We start from the raw sequence: 25,598 nt of genomic DNA, 5'->3' as shown, positions 1-25,598 counted from the left end.
CAGCACATTTTAACCTATTGGATACTGTCTGGCCAGGGAGAAAAAACACAGGAATGGGCCTGTCTTACTTAGAGCCAGCAGAGCCCAGGCAGGCTCCACTGTGGGAGACCTCAGTGCTCGGTACCAAGTCTTAGTCAAACGGGGATTCTAGGAAGTTAGCCAAAACCGAAGACCGTTCTGGGCTGTGAAGGTTTTCAGCTTTGATATCTTTGAATAACTTTACACTTATTTTTATAGTTTACTTTTTCCATCTGATGTGACCAAATAAGACAATGAGACGTCTAAGACAACCCCACCTCCCAGGGCCTTGTGCATGTTAGGCAAGCATGCCTAACATCCAGCTCCATCCGTGATCCCCAACTTGTCTCAGCTCTACCCCTTTCCCAACTGCTCAAAAATGGATCATGCTGCCCCTTAGTGTTGTGGTGAACTCTTAGTGTTCACCTGCCCCCAAGGGAGAGAGAGGAGGAAAATTATGTTTGTGCCACTGATCCAGCCACATGAAAGTCATCTCATTGCCCTTTCCTGAAGCTGCTGTCTGTAAAGTGCCATCTCTTTGTGCTTTGTATCAGTCAGTGCTGGAGAAATCTTGAATAGCTCATGTTAACAAAAAAGAACTTTTTACATTTTACATTATTTTGAAATTTTTGTTTTCAAAAATTTTGTTTTCAAAAATTCTCACAACTCTTTGGCTGTGAGAATTCTTCGAAATCTATGGTGTGCTGATCTTTCAAGTGTCCCCACCCAAATGCCATGTTCAGGGTGGGCACCCCGAAGATTCTTGGATTGTTTGTACTCTCCTCCGACAGGAGAAAGAGAACCCTGTAGTGCAACTGTTTTGATACTGAATATTGACAAGTGACATTTTGAATAAATAACCAGTCCCCCCCAAAAAGTTGTCTTTTTAAAATTATTTTATTTACATTCCAAAAGTTGCCCCCATTCCTGGTTCACCCTCCCTGAGTTCTTTACCCCATCACCCTCCTACCTCCACCTCTGAGAGAGTGTGCCCCCCTCTGCCCATCCTCCCAACTCACCCCCACTAGCATCCCTCTTCCCTTGGTATCAAGTTTCCGCAGGATTAAGAGCATCCTCTTCCACTGAGGCATACAGGGCAGTCCTCTGCTATACATGTGCCCAGGGCCACAGAACAGCCCTTGTGTGCTCCTTGGTTTTTGGCTTAGTCTCTGAGAGCTCTGAGAGGTCTGGGTTAGTTGACACTGTTGTTCTTCCTATGGGGTTACAATTCCCTTCTTCTCCTTCAGTCCTTCCTCCAACTCTTCCATATTGGTTCTTGACAGTATCTGGATTTGGTGTGCATGCATGGGATGGATACCAAGTTGGACTGGTCACTGGGTGGCCTTTCTTTGAGTCTATGCTCCATTTTTGTCCTTGCATATTTTTTAGACAGGAAAAGTTCTGAGTTAAAAATTTTAAAGATGGGTGGGTGGCCCTCTGCCTCAACTGGGATCCCTGTCTCTTTACTGTCGGTAAATGACTGCGACGCACTTAAAGACATGGTCAACATCCTTAATCATCAGAGAAATACAAATTAAAATGACCCCAGCTAAGATCAACAAAAGAATGGATACAAAAAATTTGTTACATTTACACAATGGAGTACTACTCAGCTATTAAAAAGGAGGACAGCATGAATTTTGCAGACAAATGGTTGGAACTAGAAAATATCAACCTGAGTGAGGTAACCCAGATCCAAAACTGCATGCATAGTATATACTCATTGATAAGTGGATATTAGCCATAAAAGTTCAGAAAACCCATGATACAGCTCACATATCTTAGGAAGCTTAAGAAGGAGTACCCAAGTGTGGATACCTGAAACCCAATTGGAAGGGTAATAAAATAGTCACAGTATACAGAGGGAAAGATAAAACTAGGTGGGAGAGGAGAGGGGAAAGGAGAAACAGAATCAGGTATGGGCAAAGACCGAAGGGATGCTCAGAAAGCCAGGAGAATGAATATGTAGCAGTGGGGTTAAGGGGGTGGTAGAAAGTCCTAGAGACCTGGAATGTGAGAAGCTCCCAAGACTCAATGTGGATGTTACTAGCCTAAATCCCCAACAACAGCCAGGAGATGGAACTAGAAAAAGTTGTCTTAAAATTCTTTGATGTGATATGTCAATCCTGATCTTGAGACCTACACAGATAGCAAGAAAGCGGAAATAGATGAATAACTGAAGTGTCTGTAGAGCCCTTGAAAGTACTCACTTTTCTCTTAATAAATGGAAAATCTATTTGTGGATTTCCTATTGTAGCAAACAAATACAATGTATTTTAAGAATTCTTTCCCTGGGGCTAGAGACAATGGCTCAGCTTTCAAGGGTGCTGGCTGCTCTTATAGAGGACCCAGGTTCAATTTCTTGCAGCTATATCAAACAGATTAAAAACTACCTGTAACTGAAGCTCCAGGATATCTGATGCCCTTTCTGGTCTCTGCAGCCACACAGTTGCTTGTTGAGAGAGAGAGAGAGAGAGAGAGAGAGAGAGAGAGAGAGAGAGAGAGAGAGAGAGAGAGAGAGAGAGATTGATTTAAAATTCTTCCTCTAGACATATTCCATTTTGTAAGAGATTTTCCCTCGTGTAAACTGAAAGTGTACCTGGCTTTCTAGGAGACTCTTATTTCAATTTAAGCCTCTAAATTTATACGGAAAAGAAATCACCTCGTGTCAGATTTGAATGAGTCATGAGTTCATTGTTCATTAGTTAGCATTTAAGATGTCGACATATATATGACTGGAAAACTGACCCTAACTGTTTGTTGTCCTGGTGCTCTCCAATTGCCAGGCATAGCAGTCTTTAGAATATTGAGCACTCTAATGGAGGTGCCACAATGATGCACTGTGGCAGTTAGGAGCAGAACATTAAGCACAGAGTTCTTTAGTATTTAGTTGTAGACAAATACCCTCAATCCTAATAAAGAAGGGATAAAATGCCTCAACATGTCACTGTAACAGCTCATAGCATTAAATGCCCACAAACCAACATTGTAAAGGTGAAACTAATATTCTGCTTTCTATTTCAGTTAAATTTGCTGATTTGAATGTGCTATTTTCTTTTACTTCAGAATAGGTTTGCTTGCATATTAAAATACAGATATGCATAATTATTATCATATAATATGTTTAACATTCAGTCAATTAAATTATCTCTTAGTATGTAGTTAACAGAGACAGAGACTGAGAAAGAAACAGAGAGAGAGAGAGAGAGAAGAAGACAGTTGTAGAGAAATTTGGAGTAAAGGTTGCTGTTGAGGACTCTAATTGAAACCTGACAGATGTTTCAGTGCCATCAGATATGATCTAATTTCACCAATAATGTCATACAATCAGTAAAATGCTTTATGTTCTGTTAATTCTGAAAATTTCAATGTTTATAATATTTTTTCAATACGCTCTGTAAAGCCGTGTCATTTTCCATTTGGTTTCTATACTCTAATCAAGTTGTGAATAACAAGAAGTATTATGAAGTGGCGATGCAATCTTGAATACACATAGAAACAGACAGCACCACAAATCTGCCTGCCTATTACTTTCAGTGAAGCTAAAAATCAAAAGTGGCTTTCATTCTTTTAAAAAAATTACTTCCCATTATACCTACAAAGAATTCCTAGGATATCTCACAGAATTGCACATTTTTTCATGAGGTTCAAAATAACAAATACAGCATAGAATGTATGTGCCCATAGGAAGGGAGGTTTATCAGATCTTGTAGTGCCCATGAGTTCATAATAGGGAATAACTGTAGTCAGGAAAAAGTAAGAGAAAGTTCATTACAGAAAGGGTGAGACTGATCTAAGCAAGCAAAAGAATGCGTTTCATGGACATTATTTCAGGAGTTTCCAACTATATTAGTGTTTAATTTAGTTGTTATACATTTTTATTTAGATTTATTTAGTTGTTAGTATATTATATATAACATATATGTATAACATCTGTAACACACACACACCTATGCAAACAGATCTTCAGCCAGAACTTGAATCTTCCAGTAATTTGCCAAAATGGCAAAGGGAATAAGAAGAAACTGGTACTTGTTTTCTAAGTCTTTTACTGAAGGTTCCTCTTTGTCCATGAATAAATGAATCTATAAGAAAAGTAATGTCAGGCTGTGGAGATGGTTCAGCAGCAAAGAGCACTGGCTGATCTTCCAGAGGTCCTGGGTTCAATTCCTACCACCCACATGGCAGCACAAGTGAATATAACTCCTGTTCCAAGGGATCTGACACCTTCATGCAGTCAAAACACCAATGTACATAAAATACAAATAAATAAAATTTTAAAATGGAGATGCTAAAAAATTTTAAACAAGTGATATTGTGGTCATCAAGTGGACAGGTACACTCACAAAAGAATATCTTGCAAATGTTTCCAAGAACATCAGGAGTATTGTAAACAAAGAACAGTTTGAGTTGTCTAGATGTCCCTTAACTGACTAGATAAAGAAAATGTTGTACTTGAACACAGTGGAATATTATTCAGCTATTCAAACAAAGACACCATGAGTTTTGCAGGCAAATGGATGGAAGTAGACAATATCATCCTGAGAGAGGTAACCCAGTCCCAAAATGACATTCATGATATGTACTCACAGATAAGTAGACATTAGCCAGAAAGTATCGGATACCCAGGCAACACCCTACAGACCCAAGAAAGCTAAACAAGATGGAAGAGTCAAGTGAGGATGCAGGAATCTTCCTTAGAAGGGGGATAAAATAGTCATATGAAGCAAATGGACAGGAAACTGGGTGGGAGGAGCATGGGGAGGGGAATGCGGGTGTTCAGGATCAGGTGTGTGAGGGACAAGAGACATGGACAGCTAGCCAGCAGAATGAATGGAAATCTGAAACTGACATGGGTGAGGAGGATGGGGATCTCCAAGATCAGACAGAGACCTAGGATAAGGGAAACCACAAGAATCAATGGGAATGACCACAGCTGTTACTCCAGCATTGTGGATATGGAACCTGAAGAGGCTACCTCCTGTAGCCAGCCAGGAACCCCAGTGGAATGGTACGAACATGAACCCTCCCACAGAACTTTCAACCCAAAATTTATCCTATCTACAAAAAATGCAGCTGTGGGTGATGGAGCAGAGACTGAGGGAATGGCCAACCAGTAACTGGCCCAACTTTAGACCCATCCCATAGGCAAGCAACAACCCCTGACACTATTAATAATACTCTGTTATACTTGTAGATAGGAGTCTAGTGTAGTTGTCCTCTGAGAGGCTCCACCCAGCAACTGACTAAGACAGATGTAAACACCCCCAGCCTAAATGGATAGGAACTCCACAGGAAGTCTAATAGAGTCAACTAACCTATACCCTTGGGCTCTCAGAGACTGATCCACCAGCCAAAGAGCAAACATGGCCTGGACCTAGGCCCCATCATCCTGCACATATGTAGCAGATGTACAGCTTGGTCTTCATGTGAGCTCTGGACAAATGGGGCAGGGGCTATCCCAAAAGCTGTTGCCTATACATGGGATATGTTCCTCTACCTGGACTGACTTGAATGGTCTCAGTGAGAGAGGAAGCACCTAGCCTCACCAAGACTTGAAATGCCAGTGTGGGAGTATACCCAGTTTGGGCCCACTTGCTCAGAGAAAAAATGGGGGAAGGATGGATGGAGGGGATGACTAAAGGGGGCAGTGAGTGGGACATATGAAAATAATAATAATAACAATAATAATAACAACAACAACAATAAAGAGTTTGAGTTATTGGACAAGCAAGTCACAAAAACTGCCAAACTAGACAGGCTATTGTAATTTTTCATGGTTATGCTCTAGGACTTGATGGCAACATCCTATTACTGAAGACAGAGCATACTTGAATCATATGGCATAGAAAAATCAAGGTGGTAATTATTTATAAGTGTTATCACTACTGGCTAGCCTTCATAGCAGTTATGAACTTGAGAAATCAGCCCAGCTAAAAAGAACATATCCCATGTATAGGCAATAGCTTTTGGGATAGCCCCTGCTCCAGTTGTTTGGGACCCGAATGAAGACCAAGCTGCACATTAGTGCTATGCTTGCTATCAGGAGAAAAGCAATCATCAATCCTATGAACCCTGAGAGTCATCGTAATCCCCCTTACATGATATGCACACTACTGTAAAAATGACATGAATTAAACTGAAATAACCAATCATTTGTATGAATTTAAGGTATAGTCAATACCTTGGAATCCACACCTGACATTATCAGTAAGAACAAGAATCTGTGGCTATATTGGTTAGGGGTCCCAGAAGAAAAACTGCTACTATTTATTCTAAGTTGTCATTTTTAATTTTTCATTGCTATACATATAGAATAGATTGTTGAACCCTAATTAGAGATTCTTCTTGCAGTACATGCCAGTTAACACAGAGACCCACAATTGATTAATGTACCTAGAATACAAAATATCAGAGTGCTTAGTCATAAATGGGACAGCTATGTCCCACCTCTTAAGGTCCACTGAAGATTCAGTGGCATTTGGGTTGAGTGAGATGAGTATAAGGGCCAGATATGGAAGACGACTTCAAGGAAACAGTATATTTTGGACACAATAAGGTACATGCACATTTGAACTCACAGAGACTGTGATGTCATACAGAAGTCCTGCACAAGCTCAAGCCACATGCCCCCCCCAAAAAAAACCCAAATGAAGGAGGGGAGAGGAGCAAAAGTTCTACCCCTAGGTAAGGAGCTAATAGTATTTTATTGTTGCTCGGAGAGGGAAATTCCATTTTGTTCAATGTTATGACACTTGGTGTATTTCTATATTCCAAGGTTGTCCTCACATTAAAAAGTGTTCAGCCAACATAAACTAGACTTGGTTAGTCAAAAAAAAAACATAAGGTTGTTTAGGCAATGAGGATGAAGGGAGATTTGGGAGAAGTTCAAGAGCCAGATGAGTATAAGTAAAATGCATTGTAGGAAATTCTCAAATTAATAAAAGTATAATTATCAAAAAAGGGTAAGCTTCTTGTGAAGACATTCAATGTAGTAAACATACTAAACACTCTAAAAGCTAATGTTATGTCCTAAAACATGGAGAAAAGTCATTGACAGGGCAGGGGGGAGAGAAAAGGAATGCTAACAGTGTTTCACTGATAGGCCAGCCTGCTCCACGAATAGATGCACACTTTTTGAAAAGGAATGTGAGGGAGCCTGCGCTACTGAAACCTATTTCCTATGAATCCATGAAAAATAGTGTAAATCAAGAAAACAAACAAACAAAATTACACTATGTAGCATAAAAAAATACATTTTCCTTAGAGTAAAAATGTGGTGCCTTGTACTCCAAATAATATTTAAAGGAAAAGAATAAAACAACCATGGCTTAAAAATTGATTTCTTTCACCTAAAGAGCCATCTGAGTTGATTTCACTAGTATGAGTACTCAAAAAGAGTCAGAGGTTAGAATATCTTGTTTGACATCTCTCAACATGCCTTTCCAATTCAATAGCTCAAAAGGTAATGTCAGCTTCAGACACAAGTGCATTCCAGTCAGCAGGAGAGGGGCAAAAGCAGTAAGAATTCTATGAACCTTTCCAGATGCTACACAGTTCAATTCTGTTACGTACCATTGGTCATAATTGAATCACAGGGCCACTTATACTTGCTTGGGATACCATGGAATAAACTCATCAGGGAGCTCTGTGACCAACTAACAGCTGGTTGGCCATGTAAGCAGGTGAGAAATGACACTGAAAGCTGATCAGCAGCCTCTATCAGAATAACACACGGTCTGTGAAGCTTAAGTGGCCACACTCTTATGGTAAAGAGACCATGAATCCATGTGAATATCAAGAGTTTACACAGAAAGCAACGAATCTCAAACTTGCATATAAGAAATCAAAACAGAGACACATGAGTTGCATGTAACTTGGAGGCAAAACGGATTTTACACTAAACTTCAAAGTGGAGCACATTTTAAAACATTACATGGAATAGAGAAGTATAATGTTTTCTACATCTATACAGAAGAAAATTACCCTTCATCTTCTTATCTCTGCTCCCTTACAACACGGGAGTGGCCCTTCATAACACAAAGGATGCCCTTTTCATTTTGAATCCCTGGACAATGAAAATGAGGAATCTGTAGTCATTAAAATGGGGCTTGCAGATTTAAAACTAAGGATTGCAAATGGCTTATTAATGCATCTTTGTGGAAGAATTTCCATCAAAAAATTCTATTTAAAACAGCTATGTGGGGAAAGTAATATGCAGAAATTTTGTTTCATAAGTACACATAATATAATATAGGAATGTTACAGAGAAAAGGGTTGTATGGGTAGAAAGAGTTAATATGCAATATGCAACTGAACGCACATCTCCTAGCTACATAATGAAAAGTAGAAAGTAATCATTACTTAAGAGTGCATGGCAGAGGCAAAATGAATAGGGTCATTTTCATAATGTCTTTGTGGGTTATGAGCCAAATCTTTTCTGAGAGTGAAAAAATGAAAAGGAAAGAGTTCCTCAGTATCCTAAAGCTTCCCTCATATGGATCTTTTCAATTAGCCGGGGACAATTGCCAATTGTTTTTAAACTACCTGCATCTTAGCACAGTAAAACGAGGCGCTTCCCAGAAACATGCTGTCAGCACTGCAAAGGCAACTCTTCTTGAGAGCATCTATTCCCAACTCCGTAGGTAAGAAAACTGTTGGTTAAAAGCATGGGGAAATGTTTCCAAGGTCACACATACAGAGAGGGATAGAGAGTAACCTGACATACAGTGATAGTTTTAGCCTGCAATACCATCAAACTATTATTTATTGTTCTTACATAACAAATGTCTTGTACCAAATCCACGTAATCTGAAGTACTGGAGTCTGAAAATGTGTTCTTCAACATAATCCTAATATGTATTTCTGCCAAGACGATTAGTTTCTTGCTTCTTCTAGGGTATAGCTTGCCTCCTTATGTTGGGCTTTACCATTTATTATCCTTTGTAGTGCTGGATTTGTAGAAAGATATTGTGTAAATTTGGTTTTGCCATGGAATATCTTGGTTTCTCCATCTATGTTAATTGAGAGTTTTGCTGGATACAGTAACCTGGGCTGGCATTTGTGTTCTCTTAGGGTCTGTATGACATCTGTCCAGGATCTTCTGGCCTTCATAGTTTCTGGCGAAAAGTCTGGTGTGATTCTGATAGGTCTGCCTTTATATGTTACTTGACCTTTTTCCCTTACTGCTTTTAATATTCTTTCTTTATTTTGTGCGTTTGGTGTTTTGACTATTATGTGACAGGAGGTGTTTCTTTTCTGGTCCAATCTATTTGGAGTTCTGTAGGCTTCTTGTATGCCTATGGGTATCTCTTTTTTTAGGTTAGGGAAGTTTTCTTCTATGATTTTGTTGAAGATATTTACTGGTTCTTTGAGCTGGGAGTCTTCACTCTCTTCTATACCTATTATCCTTAGGTTTGATCTTCTCATTGAGTCCTGGATTTCCTGTATGTTTTGGACCAGTAGCTTTTTCCGCTTTACATTATCTTTGACAGTTGAGTCAATGATTTCTATGGAATCTTCTGCTCCCGAGATTCTCTCTTCCATCTCTTGTATTCTGTTGGTAAAGCTTATATCTACAGCTCCTTGTCTTTTCTTTTGATTTTCTATGTCCAGGGTTGTTTCCATGTGTTCTTTCTTGATTGCTTCTATTTCCATTTTTAATTCCTTCAACTGTTTGATTGTGTTTTCCTGGAATTCTTTCAGGGATTTTTGCGATTCCTCTCTGTAGGCTTCTACTTGTTCTCTAAGGGAGTTCTTTATGTCTTTCTTGAAGTCCTCCAGCATCATGATCAAATATGATTTTGAAACTAGATCTTCCTTTTCTGGTGTGTTTGGATATTCCGTGTTTGCTTTGGTGGGAGAATTGGGCTCCGATGATGCCATGTAGTCTTGGTTTCTGTTGCTTGGGTTCCTGCACTTGCCTCTCGCCATCAGATTATCTCTAGTGTTACTTTGTTTTGCTATTTCTGACCGTGGCTAGACTGTCCTATAAGCCTGTGTGTCAGGAGTGCTGTAGACCTGTTTTCCTGTTTTCTTTCAGCCAGTTATGGGGACAGAGTGTTCTGCTTTCGGGCGTGTAGTTTTTCCTCTCTACAGGTCTTCAGCTGTTCCTGTGGGCCTGTGTCTTGAGTTCACCAGGCAGCTTTCTTGCAGGGGAAAAGTTGGTCCTACCTGTGGTTCCAAGGCTCAAGTTTGCTCGTGGGGTACTGCCTAAGTCCTCTCCGCGGCGGCAGCAACCGGGAAGATCTGCGCCGCTCTTTCCGGGAGCCTCCGTGCACCAGGGTTCCAGATGACGTTTGGTGTTTTCCTCTGGCATCTGGATGTGCACAGAGTGCAGTCTCTTCTGGTTTCCCAGGCGTGTCTGCCTCTCTTAAGGTTTAGCTCTCCCTCCCACGGGATTTGGGTGTAGAGAACTGTTTATCTGGTCTGTTTCCTTCAGGTTCCGGCGGTGTCTCAGGCCAGGGGTCCTGCCGCTCCTGGGCCCTCCCCTACGGGAACCCAGAGGCCTTATACAGTTGCCTCTTGGGCCAGGGATGTGGGCAGGGGTGGGCAGTGTTGGTGGTCTCCTCCGCTCTGCAGCCTCAGGAGTGCCCACCTGATCAGGCGGTGAGGTTGTCTTATCTTATTATATCTCAATAGAATAAGCCTACAAACAAATACCAAGCTGGCTGAGATGACAGATGCATTTAGTTACAACACTGAAGTAGAAGCAGGGACATCTCTTGAAAGTCCGAGGTCAACTACACTACATAGCAATGTCCAGGAAAGCCAGAGATACGTGGTTAGACCCTGTCTCCAGCAACAGCAACAACAACAACAGCAACAACAACAACAGCAACAAAAACAACAACAGCAACAAAAATAAAGAAAAACCAATAGAAAATACTGACACAAACAAATATATAAGAGATTGAACAAAATGCTTTTGACTGAGTAATGGGTAACAGAAGAAAACAATAGAGAAAATTTTGAATACTTTAAGAATGCTAATAAAATCTTGAACTACTAATGTTTGTACAATATAGTAAAGTAGTTCTAAAAGGTTATAGTTAATATGCCCTATTTAAGAACAATCAGAGAAATGAAAAATAACAATAATTGACCATCAAGTCTTTAAGATCAACCCAATATGAAAATTAGTAGGAAGAAAGGTATTATAAAGTTCATAAGTGAAATTAATGAAATGGTAAATACATGAGCAATGAAAGGTATGAAATAAACTAGGAGTTGGTTTTTAAAAAGACATAAAGGATCACCAAACGCTAAGAAAATTAATCAAAAGGAAGAGAGAAGGACTGAGGAATGTGTCAGATATACATGGCATAGGTTCAATCCTTAGATATTAGAGAAAGAGAAATTTGTAAAATGTGATGAAAGGAGGGTATGATACTGTCATTATAATCTATGGAATTTTAGAAAATATTGTGCCCACTTACAGTAAATTGAAAATCCAGAATAAAGAGTTTTTAGAAATATATGGTCTAATAAAGGAAAATATTAAATGCATTAACATAACAATAATTGTGACCCTTCCTCCCAGGAGGCTGTTGGACACCAGACTGATGGGACAAATTGGGCAAATTACCTCTACAGGCTGCTGAAGCTAGACAAGTCTACTTTATTGTTTCAGAGATAGGGAGTAGAACGGCTGTTTTAAGGATACTGGTAGAAAGGAATAATTGATTGTAACATTAAGTGAGCAGGAAGGGCTTTTGACTATAATAGAGCACCTAATTATCATTCAGGTTAGAAGCCAGACAGGATGTGCTGGTTTATGTAACCTTGAACAGAGTTCTGCACAAGGTCACTTTTCAGACAAAGTCAGTCAAGGCCAGACAGCTGTGTTCAGGGTCACTCTCCAAACAAAGACAGGCAGATACAGAGGAACCCCACTAAGAAAGGGAGTCCCAAAGAACACAAGAAGTTAGACTCCAGAGAATCAAATAACTCAATTAAAAATGGGGTACAGAGTTAAACAAGGAATTCTCAACTGAGAAATACCTAATGTCCAAAAAGCACCTAAAGAAATATACAACATCCTTAGTCATCAAAGAAATGCAAATCAAAACAACCCAGAGCTTCCACCTCATACCAGTCAGAATGGCTAAGATCAAAATTTCAGGTGACAGCAGGTGCTGGCAAAGATGTGGAGAAAGAGGAACACTCCTCCATTGTTGGTGGGATTGCAAGCTGGTACAACCATTCTGGAAATCAGTCTTGTGTTCCTCAGAAAATTAGACATTGAACTACCTGAGGACCCAGCTATACCTCTCTTGGGCATATACCCAAAAGATGCTCCAACATATAACAAAGACACATGCTCCACTATGTTCATAGCAGCCTTATTTATAATAGCCAGAAGCTGGAAAGAACCCAGATGCCATTCAACAGAGGAGTGGATACAGAAAATGTGGTACATCTACACAATGGAATATTACTCAGCTATCAAAAACAATGCCTTTATGAAATTCGTAGGCAAATGGTTGGAACTGGAAAATATCATCCTGAGTGAGGTAACCCAATCACAGAAAAACACACATGGTATGCACTCATTGATAAGAGGCTATTAGCCCAAATGCTTGAATTACCCTAGATGCCTAGAACACATGAAACTCAAGACGGATGATCATAATGTGAATGCTTCACTCCTTCTTTAAAAGGGGAACAAGAATACCCTTGGCAGGGAATAGAGAGGCAAAGATTAAAACAGACACAGAAGGAACACCCATTCAGAGCCTGCCCTACATGTGGCCCATACATATACAGCCACCCAATTAGACAAGATGGATGAAGCAAAGAAGTGCAGGCCGACAGGAGCCGGATGTAGATCGCTCTTGAGAGACACACCCAGAATATAGCAAATACAGAGGCGAATGCCAGCAGCAAACCACTGAACTGAGAATAGGACCCCCGTTGAAGGAATCAGAGAAAGAACTGGAAGAGCTTGAAGGGGCTCGAGACCCCTTATGAACAACAATGTCAAGCAACCAGAGCTTCCAGGGACTAAACCACTACCTAAAGACTATACATGGACTGACCCTGGACTCTGACCTCATAGGTAGCAATGAATAGCCTAGTAAGAGCACCAGTGGAAGGGGAAGCCCTGGGTCCTGCTAAGACTGAACCCCCAGTGAACGTGATTGTTGGGGGGAGGGCGGCAATGGGGGGAGGATGGGGAGGGGAACACCCATAAAGAAGGGGAGGAGGAGGGATTAGGGGGATGTTTGCCCGGAAACCGGGAAAGGGAATAACATTCGAAATGTAAATAAGAAATACTCAAGTTAATAAAAAAAAGAAAGAAAATTGTCCATTTCATCCAGGTATTCCAGTTTTGTTGAGTATAGACATTTTTAGTAGGATCCGATGATTTTTTTTATTTTCCTCAAATTACGTCTTCCTTTCCCTTTCTGATTTTGTTAATTTAGATACTCTCTCGGAGCCATGTGCTTAGTCTGGCTAAGGGTTTATCTATCTTGTTGATTTTCTCAAAGAACCAGCTCCTTGTTTTGTTTATTCTTTATAAAGTCCTTTTTGTTTCGACTTGGTTGATTTCAGCCCCAAGTTTGTTTATTTTCTGCTGTCTAGTCCTCTTCGGTATATTTGCTTCTTTTTGTTCTAGAGCTTTTAGGTGTGCTGTTCAAGTGCTGGTGTAGGTTTTCTCCAGTTTCTTTTTCGAGGCACTCAGAGCTATGACCTTTCCTCTCACACTCTTTCATTGTGTCTCATAAGTTTGGGTATGTTGTACATTCATTTTCATTAAATTCTAAAAAGTCTTAGGATTTTTTTATTTCTTCCTGTGCAAGTTATCATTGAGTAGAGTGTTGTTCAGCACTCATTTGTATTGTGGGCTTTCTGTCATTTTGTTGTTATTGAACACCAGCCTTAGTCTGTAGTGATCTGATAGGATGTATGGGATTATTTCAATCATCTTCTATCTGTTGAGGCCTGTTTTGTGTAGAAGTTTTCTATGGTATAATCTGCCCCTGAGATTCTCCCTTCTATCTCTTGTATTGTTGGTAATGTTGCATCTATGACTCCTGATCTGTTTCCTGGGTTTTCTATCTCCAGGGTTGTCTCCCTTTGTGCTTTCTGTATTGTTTCTATTTCCAGTTTTAAATCCTGGATGGTTTTGTTCAATTCCTTCTCCTGTTTGTTTGTGTTTTTCTGTAATTCTTTAAGGGATTTTTTATTTCCATTTTAAGGGCTTCTTCTTGTTTACCTGTGTTTTCCTGTATTTCTTTAAGGGAGTTATTTATGTCCTTCTTAAAGTCCTCTATCATCAACATGAGATGTGATTTTAAATGCAAATATTACTTTTTTGATGTGTTGGGACATCCAGTATTTGCTTTGGTGGAAGAACTGGGTTCTGATGATGCCAAGCATTTTTGGTTTCTGTTGCTTAGTTTCCTGTGCTTGCCTCTTGTCTGTTAGCACTCCTGTAAACAGGCTTTCTCCCAGCAGGATCTGGGTTTAGAGACCTGTGTCACAGGGTCAGCTCCTGGCATAGGCAGAAACTGGAAGGATCATGTCCTAGACTGCTACTCAGCTCCTGTGTCCAGAGGGCTCCAAGTGGGTTCTTCTTGGGCCAAGAATATGAGCAGAAGTGGTTGTCTCCCCTGTGCTCTCAGGATTGTCCTTACTTCTACATGTCCAGCTCTCTCTACATGGGTTCTGAGTACAGAGGGTTGTGGCATTGGGTCAGCTCAGCGTGCAGGCAGAAACGTGAAGGATCCTTTCTCAGACTGCTCCTCTGTTACTGTGTCTTGTGGGATCCAGACTGGTCCCTCAGAGCAGAAATGGTGGTCTTATCTCTGCTCTCAGGTGTGTCGGCAATCTTGGCTTTCACCTCAGGGCACAGGCAGAAACTGGCCTGCTTCTGCTTCTTTAATGCTTTGATTAGAGGGGTGTGTCACACTACTCAACACTCATCTGACACTTTATCACCATGTAATTTTTCCTAAATAACTTCTTAGATTCTATTAGTCCTTAGCAGTGCTGCCCCCATCAACCACCATCCACATTTCTAACAATTTCTTCATTTGTCCCACATAAAAACAGCAATAATAACAAAGATGCAAGAATATTTTGTAATTAAACTAGGTTTTATACCAAGTCTATTTTTTTTTTACAAACAATGAGTAGTGGGAAGGGATTTTTTGTTTTGTTTTGTTTTTTGCTTGTTTTGTTATTGTTGACTTCTGGGTACAAATATGTAAGGATGTTCCTATATCAACTAAATTTTCCTAGTCTAGATATAGCAACTGCATGTGTGCATGTGACACAGCTGAATCCTTCTGTGAACTACAGCTAATGATTGTGTACCACAAATTAACTTTTAATGCCAAATTTATTTCACTTAGTTCTTTGGTTTCACATATTGTGTATCAGATAAGAGGGTAAAAGTCACATGTATTTAGCAACCCCTCATTATCCACAGAGGAAATATTTCAGAACCCCTATTGGATACCTGAAAGTACAGATAAGTAACAAATCCTGTATTAGTTGTTTTTCTTGTATAAATGTTGATGATATATTCTACCACATAGGATCTAGGAATATACAACAGTGATAGAATGCTGGCTTAGCACTCACAAGGCTCTGATTTGAACCTCTACTTCTTTAAAACTAAAAAAACAGTATCAATTACAGATGTAGTGACACATATGTATAATTCCAGCACATGGAAGGCTCAAGCAGACGGTCAGATGTTTTGAGTCTTCGGCTACATAATAATATATTTTAATCAGAAAAATGAAAATAGAAAAGGCACAGCAAATGATTAACTACAATAACTAAGAACAAAATAGAAAATGCAATAGTATACTGTAATTCAAAATATTTAAATATGTTCTCTTTCTGAAAGTATCTCATTGTATTATATTAGTCCTTGTGATGCAATGATATCTTGTCAATATGACGCTATGAGGTGAGGCAAATATCATAGGAATTGTGATATAGTATCAGTCTAATGTTATCCTTATGATGGTACATTATAATAATATAATTTAGACCTGACATTGATGGCTGGGGTACCATCAATATTCCATTCTTTTCCAAACATTTTAAAAGAAAAATTAAGGCATTTTCTCTTTCTTTTAAACTTACCCAATTATTCATGCAAAAGTAATTTCTGATGGTTATATGGTTAACTTTAATGCTGCACTTCAATATATGATGATCTATAATTTCATCCTATAAAACTGTACAACTTAAAATACTGAGGCAAATTTTGGTAATGTCCATACTACTGGTTCTCCTTCAGTTTCTTCTTTCTTTCCCTCTTTCCATGTGGATAAATCAACAGGTTCCTCTGAATTTTCTTTATGAACACTTGATGGTCTTAGTCAATATGTTCTTCTATTACTTCATCAAACACATCAATAAATCCTCTGCCACCTACATGTCTTGCTGTATGATTGATTTTCCTGGCCTCTACATCTGTCTTAGAAAGCCTTTAAAATCACCCATGACTTTAGTTTATTCCTCCAGGAGGCATTCATTCAAAGTTTCTGATCTTAAATTCATTGGTTCCAAATTTGATGAATGTGGTCATTTTAGCAATTTGAATGATTTCTAGCACTACAGTGTATCCAAGTTGAGTTCTACATCAATTTTAATAAATGTGATCAAATATCAAGGGAATGCATGTGACCTTGACAAACTGAATAATGTCCCGGTCAAGGCTCTAAATCAATGTTTGTTTTTATAGCTAAAAATAAAACTTCAACATTTTCATTTTCATAACAAACAGATTCAGAGTATCCAACTACATTTTTGTTATTAATGGGACTTTAAATTCCACCTGCTGCTCTTCTTTTTTTTTTCCTTTTTCTTTTTTTTTTATTAACTTGAGTATTTCTTATATACATTTCAAGTGTTATTCCCTTTCCCGGTTTCCGGGCAAACATCCCCCTCCCCCCTCCCCTTCCTTATGGGTGTTCCCCTCCCAACCCCCCCGCATTGCCGGCCTCACCCCATAGTCTAGTTCACTGGGGGTTCAGTCTTAGCAGGACCCAGGGCTTCCTCTTCCACTGGTGCTCTTACTAGGATATTCATTGCTACCTATGGGGTCAGAGGCCAGGGTCAGTCCATGTATAGTCTTTAGGTAGTGGCTTAGTCCCTGGAAGCTCTGCTTGCTTGACATTGTTGTACTTTTGGGGTCTCGAGCCCCTTCAAGCTCTTCCAGTTCTTTCTCTGATTCCTTCAACGGGGGACCTATTCTCAGTTCAGTGGTTTGCTGCTGGCATTCGCCTCTGTATTTGCTGTATTCTGGCTGTGTCTCTCAGGAGCGATCTACATCCGGCTCCTGTCGGTCTGCACTTCTTTGCTTCATCCATCTTGTCTAATTGGGTTGCTGTATATGTATGGGCCACATGTGGGGCAGGCTCTGAATGGGTGTTCCTTCAGTCTCTGTTTTAATCTTTGCCTCTCCCTTCCCTGCCAAGGGTATTCTTTTTCCTCATTTAAAGAAGGAGTGAAGCATTCACATTTTGATCATCCGTCTTGAGTTTCATTTGTTCTAGGGATCTAGGGTAATTCAAACATTTGGGCTAATAGCCACTTATCAATGAGTGCATACCATGTATGTCTTTCTGTGATTGGGTTAGCTCACTCAGGATGATATTTTCCAGTTCCAACCATTTGCCTACGAATTTCATAAACTCGTTGTTTTTGATAGCTGAGTAATATTCCATTGTGTAGATGTACCAAATTTTCTGTATCCATTCCTCTGATGAAGGGCATCTGGGTTCTTTCCAGTTTCTGGCTATTATAAATAAGGCTGCGATGAACATAGTGGAGCACGTGTCTCTTTTATATGTTGAGGCATCTTTTGGGTATATGCCCAAGAGAGGTATAGCTGGATCCTCAGGCAGTTCAATGTCCAATTTTCTGAGGAACCTCCAGACTGATTTCCAGAATGGTTTTACCAGTCTGCAATCCCACCAACAGTGGAGGAGTGTTCCTCTTTCTCCACATCCTCGCCAGCATCTGCTGTCACCTGAGTTTTTGATCTTAGCCATTCTCACTGGTGTGAGGTGACATCTCAGGGTTGTTTTGATTTGCATTTCCCTTATGACTAAAGATGTTGAACATTTCTTTAGGTGTTTCTCAGCCACTCGGCATTCCTCAGCTGTGAATTCTTTGTTTAGCTCTGAACCCCATTTTTTAATAGGGTTATTTGTTTCCCTGCGGTCTAACTTCTTGAGTTCTTTGTATATTTTGGATATAAGGCCTCTATCTGTTGTAGGATTGGTAAAGATCTTTTCCCAATCTGTTGGTTGCCGTTTTGTCCTAACCAGAGTGTCCTTTGCCTTACAGAAGCTTTGCAGTTTTATGAGATCCCATTTGTCGATTCTTGATCTTAGAGCATAAGCCATTGGTGTTTTGTTCAGGAAATTTTTTCCAGTGCCCATGTGTTCCAGATGCTTCCCTAGTTTTTCTTCTATTAGTTTGAGTGTGTCTGGTTTGATGTGGAGGTCCTTGATCCACTTGGACTTAAGCTTTGTACAGGGTGATAAGGATGGATCGATCTGCATTCTTCTACATGTTGCCCTCCAGTTGAACCAGCACCATTTGCTGAAAATGCTATCTTTTTTCCATTGGATGGTTTTGGCTCCTTTGTCAAAAATCAAGTGACCATAGGTGTGTGGGTTCATTTCTGGGTCTTCAATTCTATTCCATTGGTCTATCTGTCTGTCTCTGTACCAATACCATGCAGTTTTTATCACTATTGCTCTGTAATACTGTTTGAGTTCAGGGATAGTGATTCCCCCTGAAGTCCTTTTATTGTTGAGGATAGCTTTAGCTATCCTGGGTTTTTTGTTATTCCAGATGAATTTGCAAATTGTTCTGTCTAAATCTTTGAAGAATTGGATTGGTATTTTGATGGGGATTGCATTGAATCTGTAGATTGCTTTTGGTAAAATGGCCATTTTTACTATATTAATCCTGCCAATCCATGAGCATGGGAGATCTTTCCATCTTCTGAGGTCTTCTTCAATTTCTTTCCTCAGTGTCTTGAAGTTCTTATTGTACAGATCTTTTACTTGCTTGGTTAAAGTCACACCGAGGCACTTTATATTATTTGGGTCTATTATGAAGGGTGTCCTTTCCCTAATTTCTTTTTCGGCTTGTTTCTCTTTTGTATAGAGGAAGGCAACTGATGTATTTGAGTTAATTTTATACCCAGCCACTTTGCTGAAGTTGTTTATCAGCTTTAGTAGTTCTCTGGTGGAACTTTTGGGATCACTTAAATATACTATCATGTCATCTGCAAATAGTGATATTTTGACGTCTTCTTTTCCGAACTGTATCCCCTTGATCTCCTTTTGTTGTCTGATTGTTCTGGCTAGAACTTCAAGAACTATATTGAATAAGTAGGGAGAGAGTGGGCAGCCTTGTCTAGTCCCTGATTTTAGTGGGATTGCTTCAAGTTTCTCTCCATTTAGTTTAATGTTAGCAACTGGTTTGCTGTATATGGCTTTTACTATGTTTAGGTATGGGCCTTGAATTCCTATTCTTTCCAGGACTTTTATCATGAAGGGGTGTTGAATTTTGTCAAATGCTTTCTCAGCATCTAATGAAATGATCATGTGGTTCTGTTCTTTCAGTTTGTTTATATAATGGATCACGTTGATGGTTTTCCGTATATTAAACCATCCCTGCATGCCTGGGATGAAGCCTACTTGATCATGGAGGATGATTGTTTTGATGTGCTCTTGAATTCGGTTTGCCAGAATTTTATTGAGTATTTTTGCGTCGATATTCATAATGGAAATTGGTCTGAAGTTCTCTTTCTTTGTTGGGTCTTTGTGTGGTTTAGGTATAAGAGTAATTGTGGCTTCATAGAAGGAATTCGGTAGTGCTCCATCTGTTTCAATTTTGTGGAATAGTTTGGATAATATTGGTATGAGGTCTTCTATGAAGGTCTGATAGAATTCTGCACTAAACCCGTCTGGACCTGGGCTCTTTTTGGTTGGGAGACCTTTAATGACTGCTTCTATTTCCTTAGGAGTTATGGGGTTGTTTAACTGGTTTATCTGTTCCTGATTTAACTTCAGTACCTGGTATCTGTCTAGGAAATTGTCCATTTCCTGAAGATTTTCAAGTTTTGTTGAATATAGGTTTTTATAGTAAGATCTGATGATTTTTTGAATTTCCTCTGAATCTGTAGTTATGTCTCCCTTTTCATTTCTGATTTTGTTAATTTGGACACACTCTCTGTGTCCTCTCGTTAGTCTGGCTAAGGGTTTATCTATCTTGTTGATTTTCTCAAAGAACCAACTTTTGGTTCTGTTGATTCTTTCTATGGTCCTTTTTGTTTCTACATGGTTGATTTCAGCTCTGAGTTTGATCATTTCCTGCCTTCTACTCCTCCTGGGTGTATTTGCTTCTTTTTGTTCTAGAGCTTTTCGGTGTGCTGTCAAGCTGCTGACATATGCTCTTTCCTATTTCTTTCTGCAGGCACTCAGCTCTATGAGTTTTCCTCTTAGCACAGCTTTCATTGTGTCCCATAAGTTTGGGTATGTTGTACCTTCATTTTCATTAAATTCTAAAAAGTTTTTAATTTCTTTCTTTATTTCTTCCTTGACCAGGTTATCATTGAGTAGAGCATTGTTCAATTTCCATGTATATGTGGGCATTCTTCCCTTATTGTTATTGAAGACCAGTTTTAGGCCGTGGTGGTCCGATAGCACGCATGGGATTATTTCTATCTTTCTGTACCTGTTGAGGCCCGTTTTTTGACCAATTATATGGTCAATTTTGGAGAAAGTACCATGAGGAGCTGAGAAGAAGGTATATCCTTTTGCTTTAGGATACAATGTTCTATAAATATCTGTTAAGTCCATTTGGCTCATGACTTCTCTTAGTCTGTCGACATCACTGTTTAATTTCTGTTTCCAAGATCTGTCCATTGATGACAGTGGGGTGTTGAAATCTCCCACTATTATTGTGTGAGGTGCAATGTGTGTTTTGAGCTTTAGTAAGGTTTCTTTTACGTATGTAGGTGCCCTTGTATTTGGGGCATAGATATTTAGGATTGAGAGTTCATCTTGGTGGATTTTTCCTTTGATGAATATGAAGTGTCCTTCCTTATATTTTTTGATGACTTTCAGTTGAAAATTGATTTTATTTGATATTAGAATGGCTACTCCAGCTTGCTTCTCCCGACCATTTGCTTGGAAAGTTGTTTTCCAGCCTTTCACTCTGAGGTAGTGTCTGTTTTTGTCTCTGAGGTGTGTTTCCTGTAGGCAGCAGAATGCAGGGTCCTCGTTGCTTATCCAGTTTGTTAATCTATGTCTTTTTATTGGGGAGTTGAGGCCATTGATGTTGAGAGATATTAAGGAATAGTGATTATTGCTTCCCGTTATATTCATATTTGGATGTGAGGTTATGTTTGTGTGCTTTCATTCTCTTTGTTTTGTTGCCAAGGCGATTAGTTTCTTGCTTCTTCTAGGGTATAGCTTGCCTCCTTATGTTGGGTTTACCATTTATTATCCTTTGTAGTGCTGGATTTGTAGAAAGATATTGTGTAAATTTGGTTTTGTCATGGAATATCTTGGTTTCTCCATCTATGTTAATTGAGAGTTTTGCTGGATACAGTAACCTGGGCTGGCATTTGTGTTCTCTTAGGGTCTGTATGACATCAGTCCAGGATCTTCTGGCCTTCATAGTTTCTGGCGAGAAGTCTGGTGTGATTCTGATAGGTCTGCCTTTATATGTTACTTGACCTTTTCCCCTTACTGCTTTTAATATTCTTTCTTTATTTTGTGCATTTTGAGTTTTGACTATTATGTGACAGGAGGTGTTTCTTTTCTGGTCCAATCTATTTGGAGTTCTGTAGGCTTCTTGTATGCCTATGGGTATCTCTTTTTTTAGGTTAGGGAAGTTTTCTTCTATGATTTTGTTGAAGATATTTACTGGTCCTTTGAGCTGGGAGTCTTCACTCTCTTCTATACGTATGATCCTTAGGTTTGATCTTCTCATTGAGTCCTGGATTTCTTGTATGTTTTGGACCAGTAGCTTTTTCCGCTTTACATTATCTTTGACAGTTGAGTCAATGATTTCTATGGAATCTTCTGCTCCTGAGATTCTCTCTTCCATCTCTTGTATTTTGTTGGTGAAGCTTGTATCTACAGCTCCTTGTCTCTTCTTTTGGTTTTCTATATCCAGGGTTGTTTCCATGTGTTCTTTCTTGATTGCTTCTATTTCCATTTTTAATTCCTTCAACTGTTTGATTGTGTTTTCCTGGAATTCTTTCAGGGATTTTTGTGTCTCCTCTCTATGGGCTTCTACTTGTTTATTTATGTTTTCCTGGAATTCTTTCAGGGATTTTTGTGTCTCCTCTCTATGGGCTTCTACTTGTTTATGTTTTCCTGGAATTCTTTCAGGCATTTTTGCGATTACTCTCTGTAGGCTTCTACTTGTTCTCTAAGGGAGTTCTTCACGTCTTTCTTGAAGTCCTCCAGCATCATGATCAAAAATGATTTTGTAACTAGATCTTGCTTTTCTGGTGTGTTTGGATATTCCATGTTTATTTTGATGGGAGAATTGGGCTCCGATGGTGCCATGTAGTCTTGGTTTCTGTTGCTTGGGTTCCTGCGCTTGCCTCTCGCCATCAGATTATCTCTAGTGTTACTTTGTTCTGCTATTTCTGACAGTAGCTAGACTGTCCTATAAGCCTTTGTGTCAGGGGTGCTGTAGACCTGTTTTCCTCTCTTTCAGTCAGTTATGGGGACAGAGTGTTCTGCTTTCGGGCATGTAGTTTTTCCTCTCTACAGGTCTTCAGCTGTTCATGTGGGCCTGTGTCTTGAGTTCACCAGGCAGCTTTCTTGCAGCAGAAAATTTGGTCTTACCTGTTTTCCCCAGGCTCAAGTTCGCTCATGGGTTGCTGCCCACAGGCTCTCTGAAGCGGCAGCAACCAGGAAGACCTGTGCCGCCCCTTCCAGGAGCTTCAGTGCACCAGGGTTCCAGATGGTCTTTGGCCTTTTCCTCTGGCGTCCGAGATGTGTGTGCAGAGAGCAGTCCCTTCTGGTTTCCCAGGCTTGTCTGCCTCTCTGAAGGTTTAGCTCTCCCTCCCACGGTATTTGGGTGCAGAGAACTGTTTATCTGGTCTGTTTCCTTCAGGTTCCAGCGGTGTCTCAGGCAGGGGTCCTGCCGCTCCTGGGCCCTCCCCCACGGGAGCCCAGAGGCCTTATACAGTTTCCTCTTGGGCCAGGGATGTGGGCAGGGGTGGGCAGTGTTGGTGGTCTCTTCCGCTCTGCAGCCTCAGGAGTGCCCACCTGACCTGGCGGTTGGGTCTCTCTCTCTCACGGGGTCTGGGAGCAGAGCCACCTGCTGCTCTTCTAAACATGTTATTTTTAACCTTGTAATGATTTTTTGTTAAAAATCTCCATAAAGAAAAGAACTGTTCTTGTCTCCTGTTTCTCAATATGTTGTCAGAATATAAACAGATACGTTTTGGATTTAAGAGTTTTAAGAATGGTTTTAATAATGGATTCTTACAAAAGGTTTTATGCTATGTCTTCCAACATTGTTACACAGTACTGAGTTAATTAATCTGCTCTTTCTTCTTTGAGGCCCTAATGCCTTTTTTGCCTTTCTGTACATATATGTCCAATGGGTCACCTTTTCCCAGACTATTCCATTTTCATTGCAATGAAAAACTTGCTTTCTCTTTCTCTTTCATTAGCTTCTTTAACTTTGATATGCGTGTGTGTGTGTGTGTGTGTGTGTGTGTGTGTGTGTGTATTCCCAACTCGCCTCACACATATCATGAAACCCTTGGCTAAAATTTCAGCTCTAGTATTTGCAAGTTGAAGAATAGCATCAAAACTCAAGCAAATGGTTCCTTTCCACAATTCCACAGGTAGACCATTCAACCCTTCCATAGATCTCAGCCACTTCAGGGGAAGTTTTTCACAATTTTAGTAAAAGAACTTGCTTTATATTCATTACCCTTTGTTATTATGATAAAACACCATGACCAAGGAACATATGGATGGAAGCGTTGATCTGACCTGTGTTACCTGAGGGACAAGAGTCTTTAATGGAAGGAAAGTTTGACAGCAAGAGACAGAAATGGAGGCAGGAGGAGGAAACTAAGAGTTCACAGACCAAGAGCAGGAAGGAACCAGAAAGAACTAGATGGAAACAGAGAATGAACACAGCAAATTTACTCTTGAAGGCTGCTGCTGGTTATGTACTTCCTCAAATAAGGCTTCATCTGCCAATGGTTCCTCCCCAAATAGATTCACTAACCAGAAACAAGACTTTCAAATGTGAGAGCCTATACAAGATATTTATCATACATTACACCACATACTTCAGTTTTTCTTTGCCATATCACCATTGTTAGTATCACTCCTCTTGTACTTTGGGGCTATAATTGAATAAAATATGATTTACATCAGTACAAGCACTGAAGTGTAGAAATAGCTCATTTGATAACCAGGATCACTGTGACCATAGAACAAGTTGTGTTAGCACTGAGCAGGATTTGTTAGACAAAAGGATGATTCATATCCCAAGCAGAGTGAAAAAAATAATTATAGGATATGTCATCGTGCTACTCAAAGTAGTATGTAATTTAACTTACAAATTGATTTTTCTGGAATTTTCTGTTCATTATAGTAGGACTAAAGCCACAGAAGTAAACTCAGAGGAGACTGTTTCTTATTAAGTTGCAAAAAGGATCACAGTCCTATACATGAAGGAAAAATAATATAATGTAAGTTAAAATGGTTTGACTTTCATAAATTTAGCCAAACACTTGCACAAACCTGAAAATACTAATTATTTATTAGAAGAACTTTCATTGAAAGTTCAACTCTATTGAAAATATTTTTACTTAAAAATAAAATAAAGGAAACTATATAGGGCCCCTGGAAATGGAAAGATAGGGGCAATCGAAGCTGCGGTCCAGACACCGCCCAGATCTGAAGGATCCTGATCAAACAGCTCCCTGCACCCAAATCCCATGGGAGGGAGAGATAGACCTGCAGAGGGGCAGATATGCCTGGGAAGCCAGAGTAGACTACTCTCTCCCCACATTTCTGACTCTAGAGGAAAATGCTTAGCGCCATCTGGGCCCCCTGTGCACAGGGTCCCAAACAAAGGCGGGGCAGGCCCTTCTGGTTGCTGCCCTCACAGAGACCTGAAACCCGGCGCTCGGGAGTGACTCCAGGCCCGAGTCCAAAGGTAAGACCAACTTTTTTGCTCCAAGTGACCTGCTTGGTGGACTCAGGACACACACCCACAGGAACAGCTGAAAGCCAGTAGACAGGAAAGACTACACACCCGAAAGCAGAACACTCTCCCATAACTGGCTGAAAGAAAACAGGAAAACAGGTCTACAGCACTCCTGACACACAGGCCTAGGACGGTCTAGCCACTGTCAGAAATAGCAGAACAAGGTAACACCAGAGACAAGGTGATGGCAGGAACCCAAGCAACAGAAACCAAGACTACATGGCATCAGTGGAGCCCAATTCTCCCAACAAAGCAAACACTGAATATCTAAACACACCAGAAAAGCAAGATCTAGATTTAAAACCACATTTGATCATGATGATGGA

The 25,598-nt window shown here is 40.0% G+C and overlaps 1 protein-coding gene across 2 annotated transcripts in view; it reads right to left on the bottom strand.

The window, feature by feature from the left end:
• Window positions 1–25,598, bottom strand: part of Ldoc1 (LDOC1, regulator of NFKB signaling) — a 272,724-nt gene that overhangs the window by 183,360 nt on the left and 63,766 nt on the right. The gene's annotated exons all lie outside the window — the stretch shown is intronic.

Source organism: Rattus norvegicus, chromosome X, assembly GCF_021556685.1.
Source record: "Rattus norvegicus strain SHRSP/BbbUtx chromosome X, alternate assembly SHRSP_T2T, whole genome shotgun sequence".
NCBI lineage: Eukaryota > Metazoa > Chordata > Mammalia > Rodentia > Muridae > Rattus > Rattus norvegicus.
This window is presented reverse-complemented; position numbering and strand designations above follow the sequence as displayed.